Below are 21,595 nucleotides of genomic sequence, written 5' to 3'. Positions count from 1 at the left end.
TAAAGGAACTGGCGCGTGAAATTGCAAGCCCGTTAGCGAGAATTTTTAAGCAATCGATAAACTCGGGGGTTGTGCCCTATGACTGGAGGATTGCTAATGTAGTTCCTATTTTTAAGAAAGGGAATAAGAGTGATCCGGGTAATTATAGGCCTGTTAGCTTGACGTCTGTAGTATGTAAGGTCTTCGAAAAAATTTTAAGGGAGAAAGTAGTTAAGGACATACAGGTCAATGGGAATTGTGACGAATTGCAACACGGATTTACTAAAGGTAGATCGTGCCAAACCAATCTGATCTCCTTCTTTGAGAAGGTGACGGATTACTTAGATAAAGGAAATGCGGTAGATATAATTTACCTAGATTTCAGTAAGGCGTTCGACACGGTTCCGCACACGGAGCTGTTAGTTAAATTGGAAAAGCTGGGAGTGAATATGAAAGTTGTAAGGTGGATAAGGAACTGGTTAAAGGGGAGACTCCAGAGGGTCGTATTGAAAGGTGAACTGTCGGACTGGAAGGAGGTCACCAGTGGAGTCCCTCAAGGATCGGTTTTGGGACCGATCTTATTTAACCTTTTTATTACTGACCTTGGCACAAAGAGCGGGAATGTGCTAATAAAGTTTGCGGATGACACGAAGCTGGGGGGTATTGCTAACACGGAGAAGGACAGGGATACTATTCAGGAAGATCTGAACCACCTTGTAAACTGGAGTAATAGAAATAGGATGAAATACAATAGTGAAAAGTGCAAGGTCATGCATTTAGGAATTAATAATAAGAATTTTGGATATACGTTGGGGGCGCATCAGTTGGAAGCGACGGAGGAAGAGAAGGACCTTGGGGTACTGGTTGATAGCAGGATGACTATGAGTCGCCAATGTGATACGGCTGTTAAAAAAGCAAATGCGATTTTGGGATGCATCAGGCGGGGTATTTCCTGCAAGGATAAGGATGTGTTAGTACCGTTGTATACGGCGTTGGTGAGACCCCATCTGGAATACTGTGTGCAGTTCTGGTGTCCCATGTTCAAGAAGGATGAATTCAAACTGGAACAGGTTCAGAGACGGGCTACGAGGATGATCCGAGGAATGGAAAAACTGCCTTATGAAAGGAGACTCAAAGAGCTTGGCTTGTTTAGCCTGGCCAAAAGAAGGCTGAGGGGGGATATGCTCGCCCTATATAAATATATCAAGGGGGTTAACGTTAGGGAGGGAGAGGAATTATTTAAGTTTAGTACTAATGTAGCCACGAGGACAAATGGGTATAAACTGGATATTAGGAAGTTTAGACTTGAAATTAGATGAAGGTTTCTGACCATTAGGGGAGTGAAGTTCTGGAATAGCCTTCCGAGGGAAGTAGTTGGGGCAAAAGACTTTCCTGGCTTTAAGACAAAGCTTGATAAGTATATGGAGGGGATGTTATGATAGGATCGTTAATTTGGGCAATTGATCTTGAATTACCACCAGACAGGTCTGCTCAATGGTCTGCGGGGAGATGTTGCATGCGATGGGTACTGAGTTGCTGCGGAGAATTCCTTCTTGGGTGCTAGCTGGTGACTCTTGCCCACATGCTCAGGGTTTAGCTGATCGCCATATTTGGGGTCGGGAAGGAATTTTCCTCCAGGGCGGATTGGCAGGTGCCCTGGAGGTTTTTCGCCTTCCCCTGCAGCGTGGGGCACGGGTCGCTTGCTGGTGGTGTCTCTGCAGCTTGAGGTCTTCAAACCATTTTTGAGGATTTCAATAACTCGGTCCTGGGATAGGGGTTGTTATAAAATTGGATGGGTGGGGTTCTGTGGCCTGCCTTGTGCAGGAGGTCAGACTAGATGATCAGATTGGTCCCTTCTGACCTATGAGTCTATGAGTCTATGAGAGCCGCTGCAGTATTGAATTCAGTGAGAACAAACAAATTAGTGTTAAATAAATAGGTCTTTGAGGTGGGGATTGTCTTTTCCATTATGTGTGTGTTTAGTGCCTAGCATAATCAGGCCTGAACCCCTACAGAGGCCTCTAGCATGAAAGAAATACAAGAACCCTTTCAAAATGTGTCTTGACATTTCTCAGCTTCTATGATTCACATACCTGACATACAACATTTCATATTACAGTTATAAATCTTGCATAGTAAACTGTGTATCTGTTAGGGAAAAATGAGTTACCTCTCACCTATTGTCTCATGGGAACTCTCAGATCTCTGCTCATCACCCTGCTTGGTATAGAATCACAGGGTTAGAAGGGACCTCAAGAGTCATCTAGTCTAATCCCATGCCAAGATGCAGGATTTGTTGGGTCTAAACCATCCAAGACAGATGGTTATTCAGCTCCAGTAAAAGGTAAGATTGTTTATTTAACACATTGGATGATAGCAACATTTTCCCTCAAAATCACCTCTTGCTCAAGTTAATGAACACTATGCTGTAACGTTAACTACCTTCAGATTTATTTCTACCCCTTGCCTATGAGTGAGTTCATTAGCTGCTGATGAGAACTAGTTGTTCAAGGGTTTTTAAGACTAGGATCTTATGGGGTAGATTCTTCCATTCTCTCATGTTGAATAGCATCTTAATCCATGATTATTCCCACAAAAACCAGTGAACTACTTGTGAAGTAAGGCGCTACTCAACATAGTCAAGGATGGTAGAACCTTGCCCTAAATAATCTATATTGTACTTAAAAACATAAGAACAGCCATACTGAGTCAGACCAAAGATCCATCTAGCCCAGTATCCTGTCTTCCAGCAGTGGCCAATGCCAGGTGCTTCAAAGGGAATGAACAGAACAGGTAATTGAATGATCTATCCCGTCACCCATTCCCAGCTTCCGGCAAACAGAGGCTAGGGACATCATCCCTGTCCATCCTGGCTAATAGTCCTTGATGGACCTATTCTACATAAGTATACCTAGTTCTTTTTTGAACCCTGTTATACTCTTGGCCATCACAACCTCCTCTGGCAAAGAGTACCATAGGCTGACTGTATGTTGTGTGAAGAAATACTTCCTTTTGCTTGTTTTAAACCTGCTGCCTATTAATTTCATTGGGTGACTCCTAGTTTGTGTGTTATGAGAAGGAGTAAATAACATTTCCTTATTTACTTTCTCCAAACCAGTCATGATTTTATAGACCTCTATCATATTCCCCCTTAGTTGTAGCTTTTCCAAGTTGAAAGGTCCTAGTCTTATTAATCTCTCCTCATATGGGAGCTGTTCCATATCCCTAATAATTTTTGTTGCCCTTTTCTGAACCTTTTCCAATTCCAATATATCATGTTTGAGATGAAATGACGAGATCTGCACTCAGTATTCAAGATGTGGGCGTAACCTGGATTTATATAGCGGCAATATGATACTTTCTGTCTTATCTATCATTTTCCTAATGATTCCCCAACATTATTAGCTTTCTTGACAGCTGCTGCATATTCAGTGGATGTTTTCAGAGAACTATCCACAATGACTCCAAGATCTCTTTCCGTCATTTTATATGTACAGTTGGGATTATGTTTTCCAATGTGCTTTACTTTGCATTTATCAACATTGAATTTCATCTGCCCTTTTGTTGCCCGGTCACCCAGTTTTGTGAGGCCCCTTTGCAATTCTTTGCAGTCTGCTTTGGCCTTAACTATTTTGAATAGTTTTGCCACCTCACTGTTTACCCCTTTTTCCAGATCATTTATGAATATGTTGAACAGTACTGGTCCCAGTACAGACCCCAGGGTCTGTAGTTATACAATATAAAACTGTAAGTTTGGTATAAAAAGGACATGTTCTGCAAGGCACAGTCCTTTCTAGGACCTGGCCCAACACTAGAGCTTGGTAAAAAGTAAAAATGATTTTGGTAACTAGTACATATATGTCCATAATTCAAACCCTTTGGATAGTTTAGTGTGGCTGTTTCTGCCCAAGAGTGGTTAGGATTGAAATAGTAGTATTACCACTATGCACTGAGCTCAAAATTGGCAGAACGGTGTGAGGAAACTCATATAGCAGTTAGCTACATGGTTCCTGGCCTTAGCCTGTGCCAGTAGTCTCTCACTTTTATGAGATTAGACTTTTAATGACAAAAAGTATGCTGCAATATGCTGTATCTTGCTTTGTCCAATTTATTGGTTTTACAAGCAAATCCATGTAAAAAGTGAAAAGAAAAGCTATGATTTGTAACATAAGAGGCTGCAGCAAACATTTTACTTCCTATGTATTTAAGCACCACAAAGTAGCAGTTATTCAATACATTAAGTCTTTTCTTTCTCAACAGATAGCTTGTTATATTGTTTGATTCTTGAGACAGCTTTGCATAAAATAGTTAAAGATCTGCAATGATGCTACAGTATACAGGGATGAAGAATGCAATATTAGACTGCTTATTATGTTACTTTTGATTAATACAATCAGAGTCTGAAAGTGCAGCTGACATGATGTTTGACCTTTAGTACTGCTATCCATTACTCGGTGCATAGAAGTCCAAGATTCTTTTGTCTTTCAGCAGTGCAAGTTTGGGTCACGGTAGGCAGTTACAGACTGCTGTTTTAAAGCCATATAAATCATGCAAAGAATGGAGGGAGACTTTGGCTCTGGTTTTGTTGATGGATTTATTAAGTTTTTGTTATATTTATGTTGCTGCCAGGGTACTATTATCTGTCGGCACTTGCCACGATCTGTATTTTTAAAGATATGGTCAGAGGAGGTATTTGTGAAGAGCAGTCAGAGCTAGGCATGGGCACTCTTATGGAACATACATTTGGATAACTATATAAATATCACACACACACAGACCTCTGAACCTCAAGATTTCACAGTTCCTGCAGAGGATGTTCTGCAAGACACTGAACGCTGAAGTTCTTTAAAATAAAAATAACCATCCCCTCCATCCCAAAAATATAGAAACTCCTTTCCCACAGGATACATATAACTGTAAAGCTCTACTGCTTTGCTTGTGCGTGTCCTCTCTGTCTCTCTCCACATACAGATAGACCCACACACATCTATGTTATATACACAGTTTATGGTAAGTAGCATGATTCACAGAATGGACTAACTGGTTGGGGAAGTGAAATTTAGCACATTGTCAAATAGCTTCACTGTCACTTTTAATTATCTGAAATCATTAAAAAACACAACTCTTTAAAACAGAGCAACTGTAGCAGCAGGCTAATATATGGAAACCTTTGGCAGCTTGGCAGCTCCAGGGAATGAGCTCTCTGCTGCCTTCTATTGGTGAGCTAGAATGAGCAAGCCTTATTTGCATGTTTGTTACTCTCCCTCCCAGTGGGGGCATTTTGGTTAAAATTCATAAAAATGGGGTCCTGATCCATGACTGGAATTCCTAGATGCTACAATAATACAAATAAATAATAATATTCTTATTATGTGACAAAAGGGCAATACAACTGCACTTGATATGACCAGAGTGAAGATATGCCCTAACCAAAAATGCTGGGTAATGGAAATTAGAAAGCCAGACTCCTACCTTGTAGGGAGGAATGAATCCCTAGTAGCAAGGGCTCTACTCAACTGTCCTGCATACAGTACTACTGAACTGCCTCCAGGTACAACGACAGAGCTGAATGACCATGGGCAAGGAGCTGGATCCAGCATCTACCAGCAACCCTAAGAGCTGTGATCACTATAGCTGAGTTAGGAGCTGGAAGACCTAGATCTGGAATTGTGACTAGAGGTGAGAGATGGCATGGAGACAGTGGTGCAGTGACAGTGATACAGAGGCAGTTAAGAGTGACAGCACATAAGACAGCTGTGCAGCTAGAGGCAACAGCACAGCACAGAGATGGCATCATGGCTACAGGCAGAGACAGTGTCTTTTCATGGGAAGCCAGGCAGACCTTCTTTCCCCCATGCAGGGACTTGAGATAGACCTGCCTGAGTGCACTCCTGGGTTCTGGGACTTCATTAACACTGACAACAAACCAGGACTGTTTGTCAATCCAAGGTTGAAACCAGCAGGCCAAGAGACCGACGCAAAGAACTACTGCCCAAGGTGGGCATTTTACTTACAATTTGTACAAACATACTTTAAAGTTATTGTTTTTTGTTTCCCCAAATTAATGCTGTGGTCGTTTCCCCCTTAATAAAGTTCTTTGTGTTGTACACAGATTGAGCTTGCAAGAGAGGAAGCGGTGTTTGTTAAGGCTGGCCAGGGAAGGTATTTAGTTTCTCCCAGGTTTCTGGGTTGGGATTTGCGCCAGTGGCATTTGTAAATTTCAAGAGGAATCCCTAGATATTTGAACACAGCCCATTTTGCTGCTGACAGCCCATGGCAGAAGGTTTACATAATTTTAATCTATGTCTAATCCCAAGGCTAGCACTGATATTGCAGTGTTGCTATGTGATATTAGGTGTTCAAGGAAAGATGTGTTCAATCTAGCAGTCACCTCTTAACCGGCAGTTAGGGGTTGCTGGCCCTAGCCATGTACTTGATTAACACTAGCACTGTCCTGGCTGAACAGACACTTGTTAAAATGAAGTCAGTGGATCAGCAGAAGTACAGTTAGTATCTAGGAGGAATTTCAAGGTGATGGGCAAGAACAAAGGAAAGGATGGGTATGAAAAGGCTGAGTTAAAATGATAATTGTAGGGAGAGACACACATAGGAAAACACTGAAGTAAAGAGGAAAAACAGCCTCCCCTATGTCATTGCCATCTGAGCCTCTCTTTAAACTTAGTTCTATCGGCAAAACAGCAGTTTTCTCGGTGAAGCAGTCAAGCTCTCCAGCTATATAAATACCAAGTGACAGAAGAAAAAAGGAAGTCTAATTCTCCTGTCAATACATATTGAAAAGTCCCATTAGCATCAATGGGACTTGAACAGACGAATGCAAGGGGAGAGCAGACCCTAAATGAGTTAGGGCCCTATTCTTCCCCAAGCATGAGTGACATGACCACTAATGTCAACAGGAGTGTGTGAGCAGCGCCTTTCTGAACCCGCTCTATAATTAAGTCTGCACATCGGGTAGAAAAAAAATAATCCTCACCCTCTTCTTGGAGTCTGGCTTTGCTAACAAAAAAAATGGAATTAAAATAAAGTTCAACTCCAGCCTTCTTCCCAGGATTGACTGCTCCAAGAGACTTCTATCCCAAGACTGCTTAGTTCCTCCACCCTAGATCCTCCATCTCTCTTAAGAGTTACTCCCACTTCTCTTATATTCAGTTAGGGAAATATGTCACCTGCCATAGAAATTCAGAGTCAGTTTAACTCTTCCTCCTATAACAGCAACATCTGTTCGGAGAGTGGAGTAGTTTAGGCCAACACTGCCAACCCGTTACAAGTCTTTACTTTATGATGTTCTGCATAAGACTGCTATCAAAGCTAAAAATATCCATATAGCCCCAGCAGAATTTCATAGATAAGACTGAGGCACTTTGCCAAGCAGCAGCTGCTAAATACAGCAAGAGTTGAAGCTTTTTCTTGGGTGTTTGCTGCAGAGGGTCAGAAGGGGCAAAAATTGCATCAAAAAGAATTCCCTCTGGTCATGCAGGCTGTAAAAGCCCTTTCTCCCCTGGTAATGGTAGTAGTACGTTCAACATGCTGCAAAAGCAATGGTAGGAAAGTAAAGTGGTAACATTACAAGTCAAGCAGTTTGAATTGATCTTAGTGACATAATGTTGTGCATTACTGCATCTTTGCACTCACGTTAACTGGTCATCAGGGCATGGCTGGCCAAGTCACAACTGAACAAAATGCTCCTGCAAGAGATCATATTATGAGTGGTGGGAGCACATAACACACATCAGTGGTGGACAAAACCTCAAAGGATTTAGATAAGCACTTGGAATTATAAATGTTTATTCAAAATCTCTCTCAACTGTCCTAACCATAGGCTCCCAGCATCACCCTCCCCAGTAAAGAATACCCTCTCATCTAACCAGCCTTCATCTAGCAGATCCACTTTAGCTAAGAGGAGTGGCTTGGCTGGTCTATGCTACAGTAAGTCCTCACTTAAGGTTGTCCTGGTTAACGTTGTTTTGTTATGTTGCTGATCAATTAGAGAACATGCTTGTTTAAAGTTGTGCAATGCTCCCTTATAACATTGTTTGGCAGCCACCTGCTTTGTACAGTGCTTGCAAGAAGAGCAGCCCATTGGAGCTAGCTGGTGAGGGCTTGGAACCAGGGTGGACCGGCAGCCCCCCTATCAATCAGTTCCCCACGCGCCTAAGCTCCCTGTGCAGCAGCTGTCCAGTAGGCTATCAATTGCTGGCAGTTCAGCTGTCTCTCCCCCCACTGTCATGTGCTGCTCCTGCCCTCTGCTCCCCAAGACTACTGCTTTCTGTGTGGGTGAGAGGGGAGAAAGAGGGGGCTGTCCAGGTGTCCCCCTTCCCCCTACTCCCACTTGCCACTTATCCCAACTTCTATAGAGCAGGGGAGAAACAGGACAGGTCTCAGGACAGAGGGAGCTTGCTGGCAGCAGCTGCAGTCTCAGCAAGCTGATCTAATTAACAAGCCAGTGTACTTGAGTAGGGTTAGCATACTTAAAGGGGAAATACGCATCTCTCTCTCTCTCATATACGGTGTGTGTCTCTGTCTGCGATGCTGTATCCCTTCCCTCCATTCTTGCTGCCTTGTAGAGTGTGAGAGTTAACCCTTGAGGGCTCAGCCAATTGCTAGATCATCATTTAGCAGTAAGGCTTTCCCAGGGTAATATCCCACCCTCTGATTCCTCCACCTCAAGCAAGCTTCACAATCATTATCACTGTGTACCAGTATTAAATTGTTTGTTTAAAACTTAGAGAGAGAGAGAGAGAGAGAGAGAGAGAGTGTGTGTGTGTGTGTAATATAGTCTTTTGAAAAAAATTTCCCTGGAACCTAACCCCTTCATTTACATTAATTCTTATTGGGAAATTGGATCTGCTTAACATTGTTTCACTTAAAGTCACATTTTTCAGGAACATAACTACATCTACATTACTGCATCTTGCTAGGAAACAGGTTTCCTCTTTAGAGGACAGTGAGGTAGACAGCTTTCCCAAACCCCACCTGCATGCAATAGGTAGATACCATGTTGAACTCAGTTCTATAGAACTACATTTCAAAATGGAAAGGCACTCTGGGACTTCCTGGAAAGCAGTGATGGATAGTAAAATTCCAGAGCACATTAGATAGCTCCTTCCCTTCCTGCTAACCTTGGGATAGGGATTCATACTTGTTCTGGGGATTTTACAAACTCAAAGGAACACAATGGGTCAGAAGTTATACAGAAGATTGGTGATACAGTACATTTGCATTTAAAAATACTGTATCCACGTCCCAGAAGGATTGGTGGGTCTTGCTGACACCAAGCCCACTGAGAAGGAAATAGATTTCTTGAGGGATAGAAGTCCTCTCCTCCTGCCAAAAGATCCACTGCAACAGGCAAGTAAATGGGGTTCAGAACTTTTTCAAACCTTCAAAATATTTGCTTCACATTTTGGTTTAGGGATAGGTGAAGGTTTGGACCAGTGCTTATTTTATTCAAACCAGTCTGTCCAACACTCCTACACGTCTTCATTTGCTGCTTCCCCCATTTGTTTTTTGTCCTAGTAAGTTTTGGTTCTTGAAGGCGGTTAAGTATTTTTATTCCAGGGAACCAACATTAACCAAACCATAACATTAGAATGACCTAGTAGTGATGTCTAACAGCAGACTCTCCAGTACTCAAGCAGTAAGTGAACTGTGACATAGGCAGGCTGAAGAGGAGGATGGAAGTAATGACAAAAAAAACCCCCAAAAAACAAACAAAAAACAAAACTAAAAACCAACAACCCCTGGTTAAATACTGGCTACCTTGTGTTATTCATAATTAAAGAGAAAGAAACCTAGTGGTTCATAATTGGAGTAGCTGAATCACAGAAACCGAGCAGAGGAAAATGTCTGGCAATTTAAAATCATCTAGCCAGCCTCCTTATGCTGTTAAAGATAGAACACGTCTGAGTGGCCATATGGATGAGCCTGCATTCTAAACATAAAGCTGCATATACATCTCTCACTATTATTATGTGATATTTTCCATGCAGTACTTCATGTCAGAGTTTAAAGCTAAGTAGTGTCCCATGCTGCTTATAAATGGACAAAGTGCATGTTTTAAAACATGGAGTATAGAAAGACCATAATGTATCTTTCTTACAGCAGCAAACATGGAAAATGTATTAACACACACAAGGAGCCATTTTGTTGCTGGTGAAAAAGGGAAGCAGAATGAACAGCAGTGCAGAAATATACTGGAAAAAATGTGTGTAAGTCACAGTGTGCTGTACACAACTATTCACTTGTAAAGTATTTCCGAGTTTACCAAAGAAGTATCAAGCACCCCCTATGTTCATAAATATGTACAATTTTGCTGCAGTCGAATGAAATTTCACATGCTGTGCTTCTTTTATTACAAGTCTGTGCAAAAGACAATTTGTCCATTATTTAGGTGTTTGTTATATTCTCCAGTACATGTGCATTTTAGCTGAACAGCTGTCTTTTAGTAAATACTGTAAGATGACCTGCACCTCTCCTACCAAAACCAATCACATACACTAAGGATGCCAACCTACTGTCTTTCATCTGTTCTCCTGCCCCTGAAAGGTAGACCTACGTTCTCTACCTGTGTTATAAGCTCAATGTACAAAAGTACAATTTTACCTTATACTGTACTAAGATTTATAAAATAGAAAGGAAGCCCATTTCATTTCAGCCATCTGTTTCTGAGAAAGAAAGAACTGGAATGATGTTAAGTGATGGAAGCTCTCTGTCCTGTCTCCACTTGCTCCTTTCTTTTTATTTATTTATTTTTTTAGTGCTATTCCAATAGATTTTAAAGCTTACTTACAAGAACCAACATATCAGATGTACCTAACTGTCCCACTTCCTTGCAAGGCTCACATTATAAAGAAAGATTTCTTCCCACCCTCTGTCTCTATACACACTGATCACCCGCCCCCGCTGGTCAGTGCATGTTACATGCCCCTGCCACTATATACACAATCCAAAGAGAACACCTGAGCGTTACAGCTAATAATTTTGGAGTTTGGCTCTTAAACTCAAATTATACAGACTCATGTGTTTAACTCGGGAAGTTCCTGTTCAATCCCTGACATTGACAGGATGGAGGCCAGCATGGAAATGGAAGCTACATCTGTACAAATAGCTTATTTTTTTGTTAGCAGGTAGGTCCAAATAAGTGAAAAATAATGTTGGTTCCACCCAAACCCAAAATTTTTCAGAACTGTCAGCAAATCAAAAAAGTTGGAAATGTTTCATTTTGGGTGTAACAAAGTGTGATATTCTTTAGCGTACAATCTGGACTGTTCAGCAGCTGTGTCCCCTCAATTCTCCAAGCTGGGACGCATTTTACTCTACTTTGCTGTGAGAACAACCACTCCTGGCCAGTACATGCAACATCATTCCTTGATGAATTACATGAACGCTCTGGCTAGCCACTCATGAATTATATATAGGATGACACCAGCAACTTCCCAGACCCAGATAGTCCCCCAGAAATATTCATCTTATACTGCCCAGCACCCTCCTGCATAATACAAGCTTATAGAAAGTCTGATATTTCATTAATGGAAATTGATATGCACAGTCCTGTTATCGCAAGTGAAGGTTCCCAACACCTCAATCCAAACACACACTGGTTTAGATAAAAATGAATAAATCTAGTTTATTAACTACAGAAAGACATATTTTAAGTGACTACAGGTAATGAGGCATAAAAGTCAGAATTGGTCACAAAGAAAAAAAAATATAAAAGAGGCAAACTAATATCTAACTTACCAAGCTAAGTGTACTTAAAAACAAAAGGTTTTTCCTCACTATAAGCTTACAGCAGTCTGGAATCTTATAAACTTTACATACAATGGTGCCACACACATTGTACCAGGAGAATAATGCTCAGCAGATTACGAGTTTTAAAATGATACCTCAGAAGGCATACTTCATACAAAACTTATCATAGTTTTGTAAAAAAGGTGAACATAATGTAGTCTGTCATACAAAGTGTTTTGGTTTGGGCATTACAAAATCAAAAGAAAAAAAAGGGCTGGATTTACAAAAAACAGCATAGAGGCACTGATAGCCTGCATGTATCCAACAGTCCATTGGTTAGGGCACTGTATATCAAGAACGTTTTGCTTTGCCCAAAATAATTTCCTAAGTGACAGCTATAAAAATAGAATTAATATTCTTTAAGACTAAACTTGTGTGTAAATTGCAACTTAGAAAATACCAGCATTTCGTATTTCTATAGACTATGTTTGATTTTCACCCCCAAAATGTCAACTAAACACCACCATACTGTATTTATTATTGTAACGGGGTTGCACTCACCTCTCAATAGTGCCCCCTGGCCAAGAGCATTTGCCTGCACTCTCTCTCTTGGCAGATCTTCAGTGATTCAGCCCTCTGGCCGAGTCGCATACACTGTCCACCTGTGATAAAAGCAACGCAAAGCCCTTCTGGGGTACAAGTCCAACAGGGGCCTCTCTCAGTGCCCTCTGTGAAATCTCTCTGTTTGTCCCTAATCCAGAATGGAGCAGTGCTGCAGGGCTCCTTCCTTGGAGGCAGTGTCTTCATCCTCTCAGGGCCTTTCTGGCCCCAACTCTTCAGTTGGCCCACTACAGTTCAGTCCCCTTTCTGGAGTGCCTCAAAGTCCAGGCCACTTTCCCAGTGGCGAGGGGGTGGACGGGGGGAATCTGGGCCCACCCTCTACTCCGGGTCCCAGCTGAGGGACCCTGTAGATAGCAGCTGTTCACAATATCTCTTTAAATAAACTGCATTGCTGCCATAATTCCCTGGGCCATTTCCCTGTGGCTCCCACACACTCTTCACCCTTACCTCAGGATCTTGTCCTCATGGAGTCCCAGCAGCCAGCCTGGAGCACCATCCACTCTCTTTCAGCTCTAGCAAGGAACTGAACTCACTCTGGCCCTGCAGCTGTTCTTATACTGACCTGCTGGGCCATGGTTGGATGCTTCCCACACAGCAACTCTAGACAGCTTGGAGGACCTCTTTACTGCCCTTCTCTGGGATGAGGTGTGGCAGGGCCACAAGAATATTTTATAAACACACGTTGTGTTTTATTTTGTATTTTCAATATACAGGTCTTCAGTGTTTCCACTCATTTAAAAAGGGAGCAAAATATAACACTTGACCTGTACCTACATTATCCACGCTTCCTGAATTTTATGACTTCCTTTACAGATGAATTCAAATTCACCCATATTTTCAATTCTGCTTCCATTTTGCCAACTGCTCAGTACTTAGAGAATCAATTTTATTTTGCAAACACAAGAATACAGGGTTCCTCTCTTCACAATTTTCTTTACCTTGACTGGCCACTCTGACTGGTTCATGTTACACTGAAAAACTAACAATGGCTTCTTTTCTCATCTCTGCTGTGTTTGGACAACAAGTACACCATAGAATCAAAAAACTGTAGCAAACGAGATAAACATGATAATTAACATGTCAGAAAGCTATCAGGAATATGTAACAAATAATCCCACAAGACTAATCACTCCTTGTTTGGATGATGATTTATTTTGCTTTGTGGGCATATTTGCCATGCCAAACCTGTTCCTTGCAATCTCTGTTTCCTTGAGATATCTGAAAAACTAAGCTTCAACACGCACACTGTATTTTTCCAAATATTAGTGTGATAAAAAGCCTTGATCGCTGCCTCGCTAACTAGAACATGTAGCTATTACTTTGCATTTTCCCTCTTTATTCCATTTTAAGAATCAAAATAGATAAGCACTAACAGAAGCCACTGTTACCAATATCAAGGAGGCGCACACACACACACTCTCTCTATATTTGAACAAGTTGAAATTCTACATGTCAGTAGCAGTCAGGTTACTGTTGAAAACTGCTAGATAATTAAATCCAAGAAAGAACAGCGAATTTTGGGACCTCTCATAATGATGTGATGTGGTGTCAGGCACAGATAAGCAGTTGTACTTCCAAAAATACAAAGATTTCACATATTATCTTAAAAAAAATAGAAGAAAAGAAAAGAAACCAATTGTTTGGACAAACTGTTCAAACCAGTTGGTCATGTTGTAAAAGTCAATGAATTGCTTTGCTTGGTTCTCTGTCTCTCTCATAATGTCAGGAACAAACAGTAGTAGTAATGCTGAGAACACTTTAACCCTATACATTTCCATAATATATAGGCATATATTATATATATACCAGTTATTACATACTGTGGTTGCCATTGGAAAGTTGACCATATATGTGGTGTTTGTGGCATTATTAACATAGAATTTGAATGATGACAGTTAAGTGGTGATTGTACATTGTACATTCTTTATCTATATCAGGCCAGCAAGGCTGAATGGACAGGAAGTATGGTCAGAAGGATGCACCATGGCAGAATTTAGCCTGTTTGCTTTTCTTTCCTAGCACAAGATTCAAGCCACACTGGATATGAATAAACAAACAACAAAAATCAGTGGCTCTCCACTTCTACTATAAACCGTTTTGCTGAAAATAAAATTATTTCCATAAAATAAACTTTGGGGCAGATTCTGAGTTCATAAGCAGCATAAAGACAGACGAACTTCCTTGAAATCAATGTTCTTACAGCAGTAAAAAAATAAAAATTAAAATTAAAAAAACCCATCGGAATCAGACCCAATATTTATGAAACAGTAACACTATACATATTTAGGACTAGGGTTGCCAATATTGGATAGGTATATTCCTGGAGGTTTCATCCCATGATCATAATCTTTAATTAAAAATAAATCTGTAACTCCTGGAGACCACAAGACAATCCTCGAGAGCTGGTAACCCTATTTAGGACCCAATCCTGCAGTCCTACATAGGCAAAACTCTGCTTTACCGGGAGTTTTAAATGTGAAAAATTTGACTGCAGGATTAAGCCCTAAGTAGAATTTCTTCATGATTTGGATAGGCTAATTCTTGTCCATGTTCTTAGTTACGTATCCTATTGTGAATCACAGGTATATGTGGGTAAGCTGTTTAGTAGCAATCCAGGTTCACACACAGTCAGATGAGAGTGCAAGTCCTGGAAGCCACAGTTCAAATAGGAACTTCAGCTATCAGATCTCAAACATTTGCCAGTTCTCATTTCAGTTAGAATGACTTATCTACGAGAACAGATTTAAACATTGGTGACTTATTTAACTCCCAGACGCATATTCATATTCCCAAAAGAAGCTACACATGACTGAGACACACGATTGCGAACAAAGATGGAAATTAATATTTATCATCCTAATGAACACACTCCTACTGCAATCAAGATTCATTTTCAACAGTATCTGTGGGAGAAGGTGTTGGAGGAGTAAGATTTTTTTTTCTCCAATCTCCATCTCTCCTTCCCTTTCTTACAAATTGCAAACATTTGTATTGAATTTTTTGTACTGAAAATAAAACAGGCTGTAGGCAAAACAAGAGCCAGAGCTAAGGTCACAGATGGACTGAAAGACTTAGCTTCACTGGGACCCCCCTCTACAAATAGAAAAATAATACTAATCATTTGTAAGTGTATTATTTTCATAGGGGACAGAGCAGGACATATTGCTTTTCATTCACATTTAGCCTTTCACTTGTTTTGTGAACTTTTATTGGGTACTCTCCTGGCATTTCTCCAGCTTTGTAGGTTTTTGTCTGTCTTTTGACCTGTGAATTATCTCAAATTCTAGAAGCTCTCCCTCACATCCATCAAAAACACACACACATGCATGCAGCAGGAAGCTCTATCGGAATGAAGTCCTTACAATGTAAGCAAGAAAAAAGTGGTATGAATAATGTGTGACATGCATCACAAGTCTTGAAAATAACTTCAGACTATGAAAATACCTTTCAACAGTTAGCAGGAATGGCACATACTATGGTATTTTAATCAAAAGTTGTATCAAGCTTGTAACAATATAGGGAATCTAATGTTTCTCTTGTGCTGTGACTTCCTAGGGGAGAATGTCACCCAAGTGTCTCTAGATCTTTGGGCTGTAGTAGGCAGAAATACCTGTGTTTAGTGTACTAAGAATAAACTACATTTGGATACATAAAGCCAATTATTTCAGTTCATATTATTTCAAACATTTACTAATTCAAGAGGCACTGAAACAAAGCTAAAAGAATTAGTAGTGAATATTACTTCTGAAAGCATCTGTTTTCAGATAAAGAAGTCAGAAGTAATGAATGCAGTTTCAATAGTAAGTTAACTTCTGATTAAATTTAAACTATTACTCCAGCAAAGAAGAACAGAGAAATTTTAACCTCAAAACATCCCTTATCAAAGACATTCAGCATGTGAATTGTAGGATACAAAAGAGCGTGAACTGGCATTTATTTACCGTTATCTAAGCACATAAGTTTTCATTAAAAAAATCTATTTTTTAAACTAGTAACCATTTGAATTTTTATTTCCTCTATGGTAATTCAATTCATTAAATGTAATTCTGAGTGTCTGGACATAATTAACTTTTATGAATATAATCAATATTAATAATATAAAGTGTCAGGATTGTGGAATTCATTTATGGTTTCTAAAATCGGAATATTCAGAAAACATGGGACTGAATAAAAAGATTATTATTCATAATTCAATTACAACTAACTTCAAAACACTCTCTTACATTCAGTACAAGAACTCAAAATGACAGACTGAGGGAGTAACTTGATTGGCTAATGAAGATTCTGAGCTGTGTAATAATAGAATTGGATGAAACTCATTAGCTAAAACAATAAAGCAGACATTTTATAAACACAACTACACTGTTCATAACAATGTAATGTATATAGTTTCCATGGAGTGAGACATATATATGTAAAACAATGATACATTCTGCTATACCCATCAATACTGTATATTAAACATAGGTTAAACCAAAGATAGATAACCTTGCCTAGAAGTGATATGTACAGTGGTGTACAAAAGCTCAAAGGCAGATGCCACAGCATATTTTTTTTATGATGCAAGACTGCTCAAGATCATCTATGGATAATGAACCATGACAACTTTGAATTTGATGAAGCATAAGTTGATAGTGAAAGAAGGCAAAGGAATGCAAGAAATTTTTGAACAGTCAGTAAATGCAGATTGTTTTTTGCTTAGCCTTGCAATCTGAAATAGCAACATAAGAGCCATAAAAATATGCCTCCACTAATTTGACACACCCTTGAAAGCAGAAAAAGCCATGTTTAGAAAAAATAATAATTTTCTCTATAGAAAAGTATCATGCACTAAAACATTTCACAAGCTATGCAAAATCCACACGGATACCAAAATTTTTTTGGTGTTTTTAAAATACCTTATATGATCGGCATCAATGCAGTTTTCTGTTCACAGGGAAATCTCGAGTGAAGTATGTACCAGTCAGGTTCTAAATTCTTTACTGCTCAAGCTCACTTTTCTTTTTCACTTTAAAAAGAGAAAGTGAGAGAGATTCCATTTAAACACTGTCCGGCACCTCTCTACTTGCATTTGCTATTATCTCTTTGCCCACAACCAACTTCCGTTTAGAAAACACATTAATTATTCATGGTTTGTTCTATCCCCTTCAATTCTTGATTGTGAGAGGTTGAGCGGCAACAAAGGAGAATCAATCATAAGATCTACAAAAATGAACCTTGAATGAAGAAATGTCTTCCTTCTTTATGTTGATACTTTATCATTGACACATAGGGTTTTATTTATTTACTTTATTAATGTGACAATATTTTTTGTTTTCTGCACTTTTTAAAACTGAGGCAGATGTGGTGAATTTGCCATTCTAGTGCACTCACACCAATGAGATGCTTCTATGTCAGCTGATAAACATGTGAGAGAATGATTCCTTAGTTTTAACTTCTTGATCATTCATTCATCTTTCTGCCTGTTTGAGATTAAAGGCCATAATACATAACCAAAATTATGTGAACGTTTATCACTCTCACCACAATGCTTTGCTGATATGGACTTTAGAAAAGTCAATGGAAACTTGGGGCAACTAAAGACAGGAATCCTAGGAATCCTTACTTTAGTCAGTGTTGAGTAAACTCTTTACTGTAAATTGTGAGGATAGAAGAATTTGGTCTGCAGGAATCACACTTTGTTTTGGGTCACAGCCCACAGGTCTTACTCAGTTAATATACCTAATGGATTCAGTTGACTACCGTGGGAGTTTTGGCTGGGTAAAGATTATGGGGACTGATCTATAGTCTACTGAAATAAATCAAAAGGCTCCAATTGATTTTAATAGGCTTTGGATCAGTCTTTATAGAATTTGGCCTTCTGAGCAGATGGCTTTTCCAAGCTGCTCTATAAACACAGTTCACGCAATATGGAAAGCCTTCCTTTGGTTTAGCTTTATCAACAAAGAAAACAGCCACAACAACATAATATTATGCTGGAAGATGTTAATGACTGAGAGCAAGCAGGTCTTTTGAGCTGTAGGCAGTCATAGACCTCATTAAAGTTTATAGGCACGTGAGCCACCCTTCATTCATTGAAATGGAAGGAGCAGGTAAGATCATTTATGGAATAAGATACCTGAAAAACCAAACCCTTCTTCCCTTCCCCCCGACACTGTGCCACAAAGGAAGACCGAAGCGAGAACTAACTCAGGGAAAATGAGAGGGTTTTCCCTGGAACTGACTGTGAACACAAGGGCTGGGAGGTTGTTTGGTTGCAGCTGTGGTTTTCTGTGTGGGTGACAAAGGCAGAAAAGAAGGCATCAATGAGGGTGGAAAGGCAGGCTTGGAAGTGATAAGCAAGAAAACTCCCTGCTGTTGCTTATTCCAATTGGGGTCAGGAAAACAGGACTTTACTCATCATCAATTTCTCTTCCTAATGAAACAATGCAGCAGACCCTGAATATTGGCTAACCCACTTGGACAAAGGTGCAGCAGTAACAAAGATCAGTTCAAATTTTTTCCACGTTCTTGGCTACTCCTAAATTTCCACCCACATCTTACATCCGACTTCAGGTGGGGTAAATGAGTCACCTCACCTAGTGATTTAGTAGAAACAATTTTCCCCAGATCAATACCTACCGAAGATGGTGAGGTGTTTCAGACAAACAGGTTCTTTGATACAAGTCCACATTAAGGTGCTGCATCCAAACAGCTAAATAGCCTTTGCTGCATATTATTAACATTAGAGTTGTGACTATAAGCCCCTGTGCGAGTGCTGTACAAACGCATAATAAGAGATAGTCGCTGAACTGAAATCTAAATAGACAAGGCAGTCAAAGGACAGGAGAAATGATGTGTCCTACTCAGTTTTCAGATGAAGAACTGAGGCACAGAAAAGTAAGTGATTTTTTCACATTATTGTGAAGTTCAGGCTTTTTCCATATTTGCAAGGTCTTGGAAACAACTGTAGCAGAAGACATTAAATGCATTTTCTTAAAAATCACTGAAAGCACAGTATTAAAATTTAAAATTGCAGAAAAACCAGGAGACTGTGCTTAGAGATATTGCGAAATATTTTCTGAATATTTTCAATAGCTTTAGATTATTTTCTGCAACTCCTTTATTAGATGCTTGAAAATATCCTCTTCTCTTCTGTGCCATCAGGAATTTCAAAAGAATAGTTTAGTATTAAAAAAAGGAATAAAATGACAAAACAGAATTATGTATAAATCTAAGATTCTTCAAAATTCCCAATGATGCATTGAATCCTCAAAGAATATCCTCAGTTGCAAAATAATTACTTTCAAATCTAGCTTTTCCAGAACCACTTAAGCAGAGGCATCCTTAATTCTGTCATTTCCTAACTTCTGAGTACTTGACTTTGTAACCTTAATCGTGTTTTAACATTATTTTTTATGCAATTTCTGAGATTCAAATAAGAAAACAAAAAAAATAAATAAATAGAAAAGTCCATCATGAGGCATCATACTGACACTCACATCGGTTATCAACAGGTTTGGAACCTTTTAATCTACTGCCCAGACCTCTGCCACTTGAGGTAATGATAACTGATAGCGGTAGTAATTTATTATGAGGATCATAATAAGGGGGATGAGACACACACTTTGCCCATGAGTTTCACAGTTATTTGCTAGAATGGTGAAATTCAGGGGTCTTCAGTTTCATTCCAGGCTTTGGAGGGGAATGTGCTCTAGTGGGCACAGATTCTGCATGTTCCCATTCCCACTCCCCAAGCTTGATCCCTTCTGCCCTGTTCCTTCCATTCTGTCCCAGTTCTGTCTCTTCCCCACACAAAGTTCCTTGGCCCAGTCCTATTTTCCTTGCCTACCAAGTCTCTGTCTCCAGTCCTCAGATGTCTCATGCCAGTCCCAGTTTCCTTACCCAGCTCTCTCTTGTTTCCTCCTTCAAGTCCCAATCTCTCCCCTTCCCCTGATGCTCAGGCCCAGATCTACAATTGGATTTAAGTGCCTGAATCCAAGATTTAGGATGGGAAAAGAGGCCTCCTTTATAGCCGTGCTTTAGCCCAGCACCATAACTACTGGTTTAAAGTTCATAAGGGAGATCACCTCCTCCTCCGAACCTCCTGGATGTTGTATAGAGTTAGACAGGTGCCTAAGCCATTCTCACAGGAAACACCTCAGGCACTTGAGTCCAGGTGAGGAGTTCCCAGTTATGGATCCCAAGACCAGATAAGCAATTCCCTCCACCACAGCCTTAGGCACTTCACTCCATGAGAGGGTAGGGGCTTAGGATACACTCCTCTCACCAGCATCTCCCACTGGCTCACATAGCCAGCTCCCCACCTAGCACGCGGGCTTTTATGGATCTCATTAATTGCATAGGGACCCTAGGCACCTAACCTCCAGTTTGTGGATTCCAGTGATTTTCTAGGCACTCACAAGATGAACACTGTGGATCCAGGCCCCAGTCTCACCTCCTCCCCACACATAGTGCTAATCTCTTTGCACAGCCAGTCCCAGCCCTCCCCTGCTCCTCATCTGGTTTGTCTCTCCCCACTTCCCTCCCCACCCTGATGCACAGTCTCCTTCATGAGGGTCCTCTTCCAATCTCCAGTCCCCCCCTTACCCCCCCCCGGAACAAGAACCCAGTCTCTTTGCCAAGACAGTCCCATTTCTTCTTCTGAACCACAACTCCTTGTCAGATCTCTCTTCCACCCAGCCCTGTCTTCCCCATCATCTGCCAGTCTCCTTGTCCAACCCATCATAGTCTTTCCTCTCCAACTCCTAGTTTCTCCCCTCCTCTCCCACTTTCCCCACCCCAACCTCCTTGTCCCAACTCACTTCTTTGCTTCTCCCACCCCCACAAGTCTCGCTTTTCTCTTCTCTCCATTCACATCAGACACCTACCCGGGTGCCAACAAGTTGTGGTGGAGACATTGAACACAGAAGAGACAGACTCCCTGCTCTCACCTCTAGTGCCCTGTCCTACTCCAGCCCAGAGCATCTGGCAACAGCCATTACAGGGAAAGCCGTTGTAACCCTGGGCTGGAGCATGCTTAGTTGCTTTGTGGGAATAGAGCATGCAATCCTGTCATGTGAAGGATCTCTGAGGGGATGTATCATGCTCAGTTTCTCCATGGGGTCAATGCTAGGAGCCGTGAGAGTCAAGCATGCTTCCTTGGACAGAATCTTCAGAGATTTTAGCTATTAAGCTCTAGCAAGTCTCTACTGAGCATGTGCACACTGCAATTTTTCCAATATATCTTGACCAAATTTGGGTGGAT

General features: G+C 40.5%; 1 protein-coding gene across 7 annotated transcripts in view; it reads right to left on the bottom strand.

Moving 5' to 3' along the window:
• The window catches only part of SYT1 (synaptotagmin 1), a 530,182-nt gene that overhangs the window by 380,116 nt on the left and 128,471 nt on the right, over nucleotides 1–21,595 (bottom strand). For 5 of the 7 annotated variants that reach the window (XM_050935637.1, XM_050935628.1, XM_050935630.1 and 2 more), the window contains exon 2: nucleotides 17,247–17,356. The exons of the other annotated variants lie outside the window; for them this stretch is intronic. The gene's annotated coding sequence lies outside the window, so the exon portion shown is untranslated. The remainder of the gene's footprint in view (nucleotides 1–17,246; nucleotides 17,357–21,595) is intronic. 7 annotated transcript variants of the gene reach the window in all.

The sequence above is a fragment of the Gopherus flavomarginatus genome, chromosome 1, assembly GCF_025201925.1.
Source record: "Gopherus flavomarginatus isolate rGopFla2 chromosome 1, rGopFla2.mat.asm, whole genome shotgun sequence".
NCBI lineage: Eukaryota > Metazoa > Chordata > Testudines > Testudinidae > Gopherus > Gopherus flavomarginatus.
This window is presented reverse-complemented; position numbering and strand designations above follow the sequence as displayed.